Source organism: Balaenoptera physalus (genome assembly GCF_965194825.1).
Source record: "Balaenoptera physalus genome assembly, chromosome: 4".
Classification (NCBI taxonomy): domain Eukaryota; kingdom Metazoa; phylum Chordata; class Mammalia; order Artiodactyla; family Balaenopteridae; genus Balaenoptera; species Balaenoptera physalus.
In genome coordinates this window covers 85,489,936-85,502,615 of record NC_138891.1, presented here as the reverse complement: position 1 = coordinate 85,502,615, position 12,680 = coordinate 85,489,936, and the positions used below count along the sequence as shown (strand labels likewise).

The 12,680-nt window shown below is 37.6% G+C and overlaps 1 protein-coding gene across 8 annotated transcripts in view; it reads right to left on the bottom strand.

Annotated features, from left to right (window-relative positions):
* Positions 1-12,680, bottom strand: part of ZBTB20 (zinc finger and BTB domain containing 20) — an 814,580-nt gene that overhangs the window by 222,591 nt on the left and 579,309 nt on the right. The window lies entirely within an intron of this gene.

The window sequence follows — 12,680 nt, the reverse complement described above, 5'->3', positions numbered from 1 at the left end:
CAAAGCCTGTTGTGGACGCTGCAGAGCCCAAGAAGGTAACCAAGTGAGTAAACAGTAAGGCAGGATTATCCTTATTTGGGAGGAATCCATTCCAGACAGGAATTAAAGGGGAGGGGGTGAGGGAAGGAGAATGCAGTTTGGGAGGAAGGGCTTTTGCATCTGAAAGCAGCTAAGTTACCTTGTGGAATGAAAAGGAAATTTGTTTTTTCCTGTCAACAGTAATCTTGTTTGAGGTCTAGCAGACAGGTACACAAAAGATACATGTGTTCCACCTACTTGGTTTTTCTCCTCTGGCAGTGGGGTATACAGGCAAGGTTCAGGTTAATCAGACCCACTCAGAGTGACATGGCCAAATTCCTTTCCAAAGGTATAAATACTGATTCTTCAATAGCTTTATTCAATAGACTGATAATTTATTGCACGGTTCCTGGCACATTCACAGCCAGGATTTGCTCCTGGGTGTACTACAATGCAATAAATGGGTTTAAATGAAAGGTGGGGAGATTTATACTGAAACCATGAATCACAATAGATAATTATTGAAACCCAAAAAATCTCACACACATGTAATACCCAGAAAAACATACATAACCAATAATTTCTGAACCCTGTTGGCTCTTCCTATGTTAAATCAATGGTATAAATGAGATTTCGAACAGAGGGGAGTAGTTGGATCAATGCCCTCAGCATCACATATCATCTCTGACTTCCTGTGATGTGAAGCAAGTTACCTATCTTTTTTGGTACTTCATTTTCTTAACAATTAATAAATTGACTATAAAACATTTAGCTAATATAAATTCTATTAGAAAATGGCCTGTTTCCAGAAAAAGCCAAGGACACTAGCTATCTACACCCAAAGACTTACATTCCCCAAGCTTTTTAACAACATCAGCATATATTTCTAACATTACAGTTTATACTTTTGAGACCAAGAAAATAGTTAAGGTTTCAATGGTCATAAAGAAAGCAATGGCTATTTTCTGAGAAAGGAAAGACTTTTCTTTCTATGATAGTTTAACTCAAAAACTTTTGAAGTCCTTTTCTTTAAAGATTTTCATACATCATTTACCTTTGAGAGTAAGCGTGAAAAATCTCAGGAAGTAGGTAAATATTGTTCATTTAAACACGTCCCTCCCCACTCCAGGAAGCCTCACAAAGCTAGATGACAAACAAATTGGAGGTACTTCATTAATTCATTCAGCAACGATTTATTGAGCACCTACTATGTCTGACATGAGGCAGTGAACCAGAGGGTCCATAGATAGCATACAACACCATCTCCTAGTACCATGAAGGGAAGACTAGTCATAGTTAGGCTTAGTGGTTTTGGTTATGAGGTAAATGAAGTTCAAAACAGTGATCATTTGTTTCATTTCATTAAAAATTTTTGAAATAATTGTTTATTTATATCATTTAAGTGTTTGTTTACAAATTATCTCCTTGCTAAAATGCCAAGAATTGCCAACTAGAGCCATTTTTGAAATAACGAAAACAAATCAATAAAAAACAGTGATTTGGGGGAAAAATCTATTTTATAAGAAAGGCACATTACCTAAGACCAATAAAATTACATGAAGTGTTCTTAAAAACTAGATTTTCAAACGTGTAGGGTTTCTTCCAGCTATGTTGAAAACTCATTCATTCAGTCTGTATTTAATTAGTGTCTAGAACAGGGAAGATAGTATCTCTAGGAGCTACTTTTACTCCATCAATATATTTAGAAGAATGACTACCTATTTCATGCAGTTATCATGAAGAAACCCTGTCAGAAAACTAAAATGAAATGGCTCATGAAGTTGATATTTATATTAACAAGGATTCTGCTCATACCTCTTCTTTCTCCTTGGGATGGCATTGTCCATGAGCATAGCATCCCGGTATATGAAGGAGGCAAAAACTGTTTTGGATATTTATGCTCCTGGCTAGGCTAGTCAAAAAGGAATATGAAGTTGTTACTGGATGCTTCTGTATGACACAGAAGCACAACTCATGGCCTTTTGTACATAACCAAAAGGGCTGCTAGTCTCTTTAGAGTGTTTAGAATAAAAGCCATTTATTCTCTTTTCAGGGTAATCTGAACATTGCCCTTCTCAGGACTTTCTGCTTCCCACATAAACTACCACCTGTGCAACACTTTCTGGTTTGAAAAATGCTTTCACGTGTGTTGTGTTGTTCAGTTAGAAGGCAGCAGCGTGGGGACTGAGAGAACTGGCTTTGGCACCAGAGAGATCAGGGTGTTTACCAAAGTCACTTACTAGTTGTGTACTATGTGCAAGCTGCTTGGTCCCTTTAAGTCTTTTTCTGATCTTTAAATTGGGGATAATAATGCCTACCTTGCAGCAAGGTAGAGGTTAGCTACGGTGCAGGTAAAGTGTGATTGCCATCGACAACCCATTGCAGGGACACCAAAGGCTTCTCAATAGTCTGCTTCTCTTTATCAGGCTGGAGGAAAGGGGTCTACACCATTACTTAAGAGTATACACACACACACACACACACAAAAGAGTATACACAGTCCAAGCCTCTAGCTAAAGTAATGGTCTCTTCAAATCTTTGATCTGAACCATCTTCATAAAACGTTTCTTTAATTCATGGCCAAAACAGGCCTTTCCATATACTCTCAGAGAGAGAGCCCTTCTTTGGGAGCAAGAGATAAAATTTGATTCTACGTCTTTTTTAACCCTGAAACTATGTTCCCTGGAGCAATCCATGTGCTGCCATCAGATTTTATTAGGTGGGCTAAAACAGAGTCAGAAGGAGATTTTCTTACATAATAGCTGTCCCCATGAGACCTTCGGAGAGTCAGTTCAAGTTTTCTAATGAAGAATTTTTGAGATCCATAAGTACAGGAAAAATCTTGATGGCCTCTCTTCCTTACTGATTCATTGATAATTCTCAAGCACTGGGCTGGCACAACTAGAGTAAAATTTTGCACAGTGTAAAGTGGTGGGTGTGGATGTTTCCGGAGCCAGTCAGTCTCTGGCAGCTGACTGAATCACACTTGTGCTTTCCTGCCCACTTACATCTTCAGAGAGCAGCCTGGGTGGGGATGCTCATCAGATGTGCTCATTTAAGGACAGACCCATTTGAATATTATAACAACATTTGGCAAACTTCCTCTACCGAATGGTGAACCTGGCCCACTGCCTCTGAGAACTATTGCTTGGCTGGGAAACATAGGTCCTCTGATGTTCCTCACATGGTAGACCATATTCAAGGCCTCCCAACTAAACACCCTCTGTAAGAGTCCTGCTCCTCAAACATTTTCAAGTTCCCGGTCCGGACCAGTGGGTTACAGACATGCAGTGAGTCCTTTTGCAACATACGGCTATTTTTAATCGTGTCTGGAGAACCCAAATGTCTTATTGAGATCTAGTGGTCACACACTTCATTAGGAAGTCAGAAACTGTCTACTGAAGAAGTTCTATGTGGAGAATTCTGCACCATACTTAAGGCAATGCTCTCTATTCCCTTAAGATGTCTGTAGTCTTGCTGGGAATCTGAGAACAACAAAACCTGTTCAGGCAAAACCACTTAACACTTCTAGATCAACATACAAGTGAGTACAGACAGGATATATAAAGACTAGGGTAATAGGACAGAAAAGAATTTGGAAGGGAGTGATGGGTCTACATATTCTAAAGTGAGCGAGAAGAGCATCACAGAGTGGAGAGAGAGCATGGACAAGGGCATGGGGGTGGGAAAGGGTCAGCCTATGATGCTTGATGTAGAGAAAGCAGGGCAGTCAGAGCAGGAAGGTCACTGTGGGTGCAAGGAACTGCATGAGGAACTGACTCATCTGGTCATAAAGACTGCCAAGATGCCAACCAAACCCCTGTTCATTCTGCTTTGGGGGAAACAGAGGTTAATGGGGACCTCTGTAATGGGGAAGAAAGAGAGGCCAAGGAGAATAACTGGTACTAGAGGAGCTTACAACCAGATGAGGAATTTGGATTTTAATCTAGAGGTAGAAAAGAAGAAGAGTAGAATCCTAAACCAAGAAATGGGATGAAGAAAATGATGGGTGAGGGCAATTATTTTAGATGCTTAAAGGATTGTTTTCTGAAAACAGCCTGAAGGAAGGGTGGCCTATTTCTAGCGGTTCAGAAAGGAGATGAGGGCCATCTTCTCCAGGCCCACTGGGAGGTCCTGAAGATAAAGAGAATAAAGAGGCCAACTCAAGAGATGTGGTTGGGGGAGAACTGGTAGAATTTAGTGATTGATTAAATGGGAAGTAAAGGGCAAAAGAAGAGAATTTTAAAATGATCCTAGTGCCAGAGCCTGAGGAAAGGGTCTCATGGATAGTAATTGGAAAAGAAAGCGGACTCCTGGAGTGGAAGATGCTTTGGGTAGTGATGGGATGTACAAATGATTAGGAGGGTGTGTGTGTGTGTGTGTGTATGCGCGCGTGCGTGTAAACTATAGACCTGCAGATTTAGAAGACCCCTTTTCCCTAATGTTACATAAGAGCTTACAACTTTCATTCAGTTACTTAATTTTTTAATTAAACAAGTGTTTATGAAGGGCCTATATATGTGTAAGGTTTACAATACAGCTATGTGTAAAGCTTAAAATAAGGAGACATAAAAGTTCCATCACTAAATGGAAGATGGTTTAAACCTGTTTGCAGCATTATTTAAAGGGTACATTTTCATTTTTTTATATTAATTTTCTATTGTTTGTAATTCTTAGGGCACCGACATAACACTGCTTTCATCAGTGATAGATGTGCCATCTCGACACAATTTATAATCAAGTAATTTTTATTAGTGTACTTGGATATCTTCTTTTTTCTCAAATAGCATTTACGCATTTAAATGAAGCCAGTTGAATAAGATGGCTTTTGGTTACAGCAGGTTTAAATTTCCACTCAGATCAGTCCTGATCAAAAACCATGTAGTTCCCTGGAAAGATACATGTCTATATGCATATTCTATGCCTCACTCAGGTTTTGGCCTTATGGCCATGGTACTGGAACTACTATCAATTATATTGTGAATTCCTGCTTGTTTGGGGTTGAGAGGAAAAAGGAAAATTCATACTTATTTTGCACAAAGCACTGTGTGGGAATCCAATGGCTGTAGCCTCTGTTCATCGTCAATTCAGGTATGAAGGAAACCTGTGGGGAGCTGACCTGCAGTAATGATCTCTTAGATCATCTCCCTTCTCTCATGCGACTGATATCTAAGGAGCTGCAGAGCCCCAGGCTCTCAGTTATTCTCAGAATCGAGTTCACCTATACGTATACCAAAAGAAAATCATTTTAAAAACACAGCTGGATTATTTCTTAAACATTAATAAAAAGCAAAAGGAGCACAAGAAATGGATGTAGGAATCTCATTTCTTTATATTTATTAGGACCTGAAAACCTACCTTGAAGAAAACTAGTCATGGATAAGAAAATAACTTCTTCACAGTGGTTAAAGAAAAAAGTACCCAAAGAAATAAACAAACATATGAAAGCCTCTTAATATACCAAGGTATTACTATATTTATTTCTGACCTTTGGCTACTGAGAAAATACGAAGGATGACAATTCTATAGCTATTCTATATAATGGCAGATGTTCCTCTTATTCAAGGAAACAAAATCCTTTTATGACATTTTACTAAATGTCTATCCAACCAAAGAGCATTTTATGTGTTCATTTTAGATAGTCTTGCTCACCAGTCCTTATAACTTAAAAATAAGACCTTTTCTTAAGCAGTCCACCTTGTGTATGAGTGTATTGAATATTTTCTTTAAGTGTTAACTTTGTAGTACATGATCTAGTAGAGTGGGACAATTATATACAACAGTTCTTCTATCAGTCATATTTCTACTTCCTTTTCTAAAATATATTTAAATTAATGGCAAAATTCTGTTAAGTGTTCAATGTATATCCTCACTGCTGATTTTTTCGCCATGGTACCATTACTGGTACCACAATGGCTCCTCATGTCTTAAGTCTATGCAGTACAATCCATTCTCTATTACAGCATCATTTTCTTTTTGTAAATAGAAATTTGGCTTTCACACAGCAATTTCCACTAAACTATAAAAGTGCTAATGATGCCCAATTTAGGACATAAACAACTTACTACTGTCTTCCTTTGAGCCTTTCTCTTTTTTAATTTCTCTAACTCATTACACTAAGAATAATCTTTCTTGGAAAGCTGTGGCAGGATTGATTTCATAACGGGTTACAAGTTGACTTTTTAAAAAAACTGATGCTCATATTAGACTTTTGGTTAACCTATCAGTTAAGAAGTGTACTTTGTACTTGACATTTTTCTTGCTTGGGCAATTGACTCCAAATATCCTTCTTCTATTTTGCTTTCCTCACTGTGCATCCTCAATTTTCTTTCTATAAAATATCCTTTCTACTTCTATATAACTATATCTTCTTTAATTATTTTTCTCACTTATCACATCTGATCCTGTTTTTCTTATGCAATTAAAATATTTCCTGAGTACATTTTAGTTCAGTAGCTGGTTGTATTTACATCACTTATTCCACAGTTTGTTTGATGACTTGCATAAAGCACATAGATTTATCAAACTGACTCACATTCACTGTGAATAAACTGAAGTCCAAACTGCAAATGGATTTGTCTATAGCTTTGTGTAAACATGACGCTGGACAAGACTGCCATTCTTCAACTCTGTTTCCTTTTCACTTATGGAGGAGGCCTTGAAGACAGTAAGTGTGTTGTTTTAGCTTTGTAATTTTTCTTTTTTTTTACTTGTCCTTAAGGACTTATATTCACCCTTTAGGAAGAAATTATAATTTCTTATTTTCTGGTCTCATTCTTCTTTTTTGGCTGTGCTGGGTTTTTCGTTGCTGTGCACTGGCTTTAGCTAGTTGCGGCGAGCAGGGGCTACTCTGTTGCGGTGCGCAGGCTTCTCGTTGCAGTGGCTTCTCTTGTTGCAGGGCAGGGGCTCTAGGTGCACAGGCTTCAGTAGTTGTGGCATGTGGGCTTCAGTAGTTGTGGCTCATGGGATCTAGAGCGCAGGCTCAGTAGTGTGGCGCACGGGCTTAGTTGCTCCGCAGCATGTGGGATCCTCCCGGCCCAGGGCTTGAACCCATGTCCCCTGCATTGGCAGGCGGACTCCTAACCACTGTGCCACCAGGGAAGTCCCCTGGTCCCATTCTAGATCTCTTTATTTTCTTCCTGTTTGTGTATTTGTTCTCCATTTTAAAAATCATAATTTATGAGTTGTCTTTTGAATATACAGAGCTTAAGATAAATTTTTCTAAAGGGGATCTGGAATAAAAGATGCCTGAGCATATGAAACAAAGGGAGCTTATAGACTCACAAGGATTAAAAATTACTTTCATTCTCTTTCTAATTTTGAATATAGAGATGCTTTTATTTATAAGTCTGTCCTTTAAGTAGTATGGAAAACTCAAAAAAATTTCCTGTTTACAATGAAAGAGATTCAATTTGAGTTGTAATATTTATTGAGAATCTACTATGTCTAAGACATTATATCAAGTAAACTTCTTTCACTTAAAGAATTAACATCTAGCAGACGAATTAGACTAATACCAGATGATGACACAAATTAAGTACTAAGTTTCATACAAGCACCACCAAAAATTGTGGGGAGAGGAGCCCCTAGGAGGAATCAATGACCTTTGCTACAGAGAGAGATGAAGAGAAGTAGGCATGAAGGGCTGCATAAAAGTAGTGGACTTTGAGATGGGCCTTAAGGACAGACAACATTTGACAGATGGAAATGAAGGAAGGGGTATATACGCAACTAAGTAAAGAAAAGAGTGTTAGATCAAAAGTGGAATATTCAGAAAAAAAAGTGCTCTTCTATGGAAACTGTAGAAAATATTTCAGATTCTACTCTTACAAATTATTCTAAGCAAAGTTGCCACTCATTATATGGTACTCGATGTTAAATCTTCTCCTAGCCTATAAGGTACATTACTAGTGAGACCAGAAAGGATGTAAGTAGATGTGAGGCTACGACTAGACATACCCTGATTGTGTCCCAGATGTTTCTGTAAACTTCTCAATACGGTCTTTAAAGAAATAAACCTCACAGAACTTTTATTGTTTTAGACCACTTTTAATTCCATAAATAAATGGAAATATCTGCAGCTAAAAACATGGAGATTCCAGATATCTATGTATCTATTTACTATTACAGCTTAACTCTATTTCCTTATTATTTTGTCTCTAGCTAAAGTTCTCTGGCAACAGACATCAAGGGAAAAGACCTCAAGAGTTATGAAATCTAATCTAAAAAGATGATGGAGTCAAGGACAGTGGCACCTTTTTGAACTTTTTACTTGAATCCTCCTGGTTTTTTCCTTTCCTAAGTCATTCACTACTCCGTTCTACTTTACAACCATCGAAATAACAGAAAAGTTACAGAGATTCAGAAAATGTTCCTATGGCCTGTTTCCAAGTAGCCCAACATAAATAGGGGAAATAAAGTCAAAAGAGCTTTTTCTCTGACATGGGTTTCTAAACAATATAATTATGGTTCACTCCATGGTTATGAGCTTTTGGAGCTCCCACAAAAAAGTCTTTGCTGCAGATGTGGCCACTGGCTGTTATACCCGGCAATTTGATCCATGTTTGTTGTTGTTTTAAGCACACACACACACACACACACACACACACACACACACACACACACACACAATCTTCTTGTGTTCGGTAGAGTAGGATGAAGCTAGATACAAAGGTCAGATATTCCAATATGGTCTCTCTCTATTTGCTCATTCATGACCAAGGTGGAAGCTTACACATTTGATGCATGTGAAGATTGTGCCTATTACTCTGTGTTACATTTCTGACCTCAGAATTATTTTTTTCAACAACACTATTTTATATAAGCACAAAAATTAAGTCCAAGCTGGACTACTGACGTTGGGTCACTCCAAGAAATGTCTTCAATGTACCTTCAAAAATTTACCCTCTTCTCTCTAAATCTAGGTTTATTTCATGGGACAGTTATACGGTGTCTTGCCAAGAAAGGAACCGAGAGTAATGCCTCATGTTTAATTGGGCATTTAGACTTGAGAAGCAATCCAGTCCAAGACTTTACCATAAGACTGCCAAAGCAACTAGATATCAGTGACAGTAAAAAAGACCTTAAGAAAGACCTTAAAAAAAGACATTTTGTTTTCTACATAGATCTAGGATGTGGCACATAAAGTATTAACACTTCATGAGCATAGTAGCTCAATTTTTACCAATTTCTGGCATGTATATTAAGTTATTTTTTAGGAAAAATAAAATAAATTGAAGTATAATTTAACTTCCATTTTCCCAAACAGCCTCTTCTTACCATCCTTCCTAAAGTATTTCTTTGATCCTTGGCAAATCAGTGAAAGAAATCAGGATTTTGCATTTGATTATGTGTACATTTATTAAAAAGCATACTGGGCTTCTCTTTTCTGATGCTGTTAGAGATTAATTATAACTTTCCTAACTCAACCTTAGTATTAGACTGGTAAAATTTATTAGTTAAAATGAACACCATAAATTCACAGTATAACTTATCTGGTACATTCTTATCTGGTACAAACTACTTGTAGTTTAAAAATGTGCTGTTCAGGACTGAATGCCTCAAATATAATCAGATTTTATTTCTAGAGAAGCAAAGTATACTTGTATGTGACCCCATCAGCAATTAACTTTGTCCTAATGTAATTAATACAGTGTATGAGTTCAGAATTGGGTAGATGAGAAGGGAAAGGGAGAATGAAACTCATTCACTCCCTTGCTAGGTTTTCCAAAATAGCTTCCTTATTCCCACAGTGTGACATTTCTTTTCCTTATTTCCAGCACAGTTAAGGTCAGTAGCCCTCAAAATCTTCTACATAGAGATTTACGGTTTTTTCCCCCTAAAAACATAAAGATGAGCTTGTGATTAAAAAAAAAAAAAAAAGATGTCTCCTGCTAAATTATAGTGTCAGGTGGAACAGTTACCAAGCAAAATTTTGAAGAGTTAGTCATACTTCATGCTACCTTTCTATCCTTGTCTGCTTCACAGATTTGAGGATGGGGGTCACAGCTAGTTTATCCCTTTAGGTTAGAAAGCCTTTCCAGATGAGGTCATCATTTTCATCACTGTTTCTTTCTCTCTCCCTAGAGTGTCTTTCTAAAGGCAACTGAGGACCTCTTTAGTGAAATATTGAAGGCAGGGGATGCCTAGAATGATTAAAAGACACAAAGCTTTCCCATAGCACTTGTCCTTTTTTCTGTAAGGAGATGAGGTGATATATAATCTCCTTCCTATATTACTACCACAAGGGCAATTTGTGGGAGGAAGAGATGGATTTCTGGGAGTAAAATCCTATTGCATGGCCAGGGCTATTTTCAGAAGGGCTTATCTTCAATATCCTCATTTCAGAATTGGTCTCTTTGCTCAGAGCAGTACCTTGGGCAACACTGAGAACCCCCATCTTCAAGGTAAGATTGCAAGTTATTTCCTTGTTGTTGGAATATCTGATGAAGAAAAAGGAAAATGCAAAACCAAGAGATTCTGCTAATATAAGGTGATGTGTATGAATAAATGTCAAATCCTTCTGCTATGTCTCATGTGGTTTGTCTGATATCCCTATTTACTCTTCTGCTCTGCAGTTTCTACCACTGGACAGCCCCCATGTGTAATCTGGACAGACAGCTAGTTTGCTTATATACAAATTAAATAGCCTCAAGTGCCAGTAGACCTCTGTATCTTTTTAATACCCCAGTAACTTCTTCAAGCAGAAACAGTTACAGAGAACCTTACCATAGAACATGGAACTTGCACTAGCCAAAGAAATCACTGCATGTGTAAATTAGACTAATCATTACTTCCTTTCTGGATACAGTGCTAGCTTTGCCTCAGAGTTTATGTTGAAATATACATTTTTATGAAATATTTCTCACTGTAGTCGGTATCAATTGAGGAGTATTAAACATGCATTCCCAGTTCCCGCACACCTGAAAACCAGAGAGAGAGGGAAGAGCTGAAAAGGGTAATTGACAAAGGCCTGGACTTTTCTTAGATTTTAAGAGCCCTATTGTATTTGTAAATTCCTGATTAAAAACCTGACAATTGTCACTGCCAGACTATTCCTGAGCTTCTTCGTCATATATTTTTTTCCCTAAAGTTTATCAAAGAACTGAAGGGCTTCCAGAGATGAAAATAAACTTGACAATCATGTTGCAACTCAAACAGATCTTGATTCTTTTCATCACTTTTTAATTCATTGCAGATGGTGTAAATGGGATGTTTATTGGCTGGCAGGTAATGAGTCTTATTGTAGATAATAGTGATGGACGGGCTCTCATGCCTGTTGACGGCCCAGCATCTCAGAAGCTGTATATGACTATCACCTATTGCATGGTAGCACGTACAATATTGTGACAGGATGCAAAGTCAAGTACATTCCCCTCAATAGAAACAATTACTGGTACACCTGAATCTCACTAGCCACATATGAGTTGCACTGATTTCATCCTCACTGTCCACATGGGTAGACAGTCTAAGATGTGATCTAATGTCTACTGCTCTAAAAGGAAAATGTAATCTGTTTAAACATCCAAACACTCCTCTTCCCAGGTCCCACCATTCATCACAACTGTCAGTGCTTCTGTGGAAGAGTAATGACCCTCAGGCATGGGATAATGCTCCGTAGGGGCCTTATGAATGCCACTGCCAAGCACAGAAATTGATCGGTTTACAGTGGAGCTGGTATGTGCATCATGAAAGACCTGCACTTACTCACTAAATTACAAGTGGCTGTTTACTCCTTATACAATAAAGCCTGGGTTAGGGAGCCACAGACCCTGCTGACTTTAATTGTCCCAAACATGTGAGCACTAGATTTGGGCCCATCAGTGAGATAGATTTAAACAGCTTGAAACTGAAAGTTGGATCAGAGTCATTCAAAAATGCATTGGGAGATAACATAGGTATTGTTGCCTTCCACTCTTTTTTCTTTTCCTTTTTTATCCTCTCTAGCAATGAAAGGTAACAACATCCCACTATCTAATATAAACACAGTTTAAAAAAAAAAAAAAAAACAGAATAAATGTGCCAGTGAAAAGTTAATTCTTTGCTTCCTTCCTGTGGGCTTCCCTCCATTTCTGGATTTGCTCACACATTGTTTCTACAAAGTAGGATAAAGATGAACAGTTACATAGTATGAACTCATGATTTTCAAAATATCTCCCAACAGCTCTATTTCCTCATTTAACCTATATTGACCTTTTCCTTTAAATCCTCCCTACACTCCCAATCTCATCTACGTTTACTATCAAATCTCCTTGGGAGATAGGCTAACTTGCACTCTATAGACTATTCATACCTTGGTAAATGCTCTATTATTTGAAAGTTTTATTCAAAATATATCTCTTCCTCAGCTCTCAGACTTCCTTTTTAAAGCTGGATATCCTCTTGTGATCTCTCTTTTGATTCTATCTCCCTTAGTTCTAGTAGCAGTACTTTATTTTCAGGGCTTTTAGACTCTAGAAAGTCACCATGTTTTTCATATTTCTTTGATATTATTTCCTAATGTACCGTTAATTTTTAAATTTCTGTCCAATCTTTTTTGTCAATAACCTCGAGAGTACCAAACATTTTAGTATAGTTTATTTCTCAGCAAATAGGTTTTGGTAGTTCTGTTATTTTATTAGATCATAATATTTTTATGCTTTTCTTTTTTTAAGGGGGTAGAG